Below are 1,267 nucleotides of genomic sequence, written 5' to 3' on the forward strand. Positions count from 1 at the left end.
AAGGTCTGGGTTCTCAATATAACACCAGTCAGGTATATAGACTGACAGCTGTGGGGTTCGAACCCACGCCCTTTCGGACTGGCGCCTTAAGCCAGCGCCTTAGACCACTCGGCCAAACTGTCGGGGAGTGCTTCAAAAATCATAGCGGAGAAGATGCGTTACACTATAGGACATGACACAAAAACGGTTTCGAACCGTTTCCGCGGAATGCGTTCTTCATCAAATCACACGAAAAGAAATTTCTAACAGCTGTGGGATTCGAACCCATGCCCTTGCGGACTGGCGCCTTAGGCTAACGCCTTAGACCACTCGGGCAAACTGTCGATGAGTGCTTCAAGATTCATAGCCGAGGTGATGCATCGCTCTGCCAAACCAGAGGACACAAAAAATGGATTGAACGGATTCTGCGAGGTGCGATGGCACAATATCGATCAAAAGGTTTTGGTCTTGCACTACCTCGCTTCTGAAAGGGTCTCGGTTCTTAATATAAGACCAGTCAGGTATATAGACTGACAGCTGTGGGGTTCGAACCCACGCCCTTTCGGACTGACGCCTAAAGCCAGCGCCTTGGACCACTCGGCCAAACTGTCGATAAATGCTTCAGGATTCATAGCCGAGGTGATGCATCGCTCTGCCAAACCAGAGGACACAAAAATGGGTTGAACGGTTTCTGCGAGGTGCGATGGCGCAATATCGATCAGAAGGTTTTGATCTTGCACTACCTCGCTTCTGAAAAGATCTGGGTTCTCAATATAACACCAATCAGGTATATAGACTGACAGCTGTGGGGTTCGAACCCACACCCTTTCGGACTGGCGCCTTAAGACAGCGCCTTAGACCACTCGGCCAAACTGTCGACGAGTGCTTCAAAAATCATAGCGGAGAAGATGCGTTACACTATAGGACATGACACAAAAACGGTTTCGAACCGTTTACGCGGAATGCGTTCTTCATCAAATCACACGAAAAGAAATTTCTAACAGCTGTGGGATTCGAACCCACGCCCTTGCGGACTGACGCCTGAAGCCAACGCCTTAGACCACTCGCCCAAACTGTCGATGAGTGCTTCAAGATTCATAGCCGAGGTGATGCATCGCTCTGCCAAACCAGAGGACACAAAAAATGGATTGAACGGATTCTGCGAGGTGCGATGTCACAATATCGATCAAAAGGTTTTGGTCTTGCACTACCTCGCTTCTGAAAGGGTCTCGGTTCTCAATATAAGACCAGTCAGGTATATAGACTGACAGCTGTGGGGTCGAACCCA

The 1,267-nt window shown here is 49.3% G+C and overlaps 5 non-coding genes across 5 annotated transcripts; all 5 read right to left on the reverse strand.

The window, feature by feature from the left end:
- Positions 1-42: 42 nt before the first annotated feature.
- Pmar_PMAR007896 lies at positions 43-122 on the reverse strand. Its single transcript has one exon. It is a non-coding gene; the product is annotated as a tRNA-Leu (tRNA).
- A 121-nt stretch (positions 123-243) lies between these two features.
- Pmar_PMAR007897 lies at positions 244-323 on the reverse strand. Its single transcript has one exon. It is a non-coding gene; the product is annotated as a tRNA-Leu (tRNA).
- A 187-nt stretch (positions 324-510) lies between these two features.
- Pmar_PMAR007898 lies at positions 511-590 on the reverse strand. Its single transcript has one exon. It is a non-coding gene; the product is annotated as a tRNA-Leu (tRNA).
- A 186-nt stretch (positions 591-776) lies between these two features.
- Pmar_PMAR007899 lies at positions 777-856 on the reverse strand. The gene has a single exon. It is a non-coding gene; the product is annotated as a tRNA-Leu (tRNA).
- A 121-nt stretch (positions 857-977) lies between these two features.
- On the reverse strand, positions 978-1,057 carry Pmar_PMAR007900. Its single transcript has one exon. It is a non-coding gene; the product is annotated as a tRNA-Leu (tRNA).
- Positions 1,058-1,267: the final 210 nt, after the last annotated feature.

The sequence above is a fragment of the Perkinsus marinus genome (assembly GCF_000006405.1).
Source record: "Perkinsus marinus ATCC 50983 genomic scaffold scf_1104296971928, whole genome shotgun sequence".
Taxonomy (NCBI): Eukaryota; Perkinsozoa; order Perkinsida; family Perkinsidae; genus Perkinsus; species Perkinsus marinus.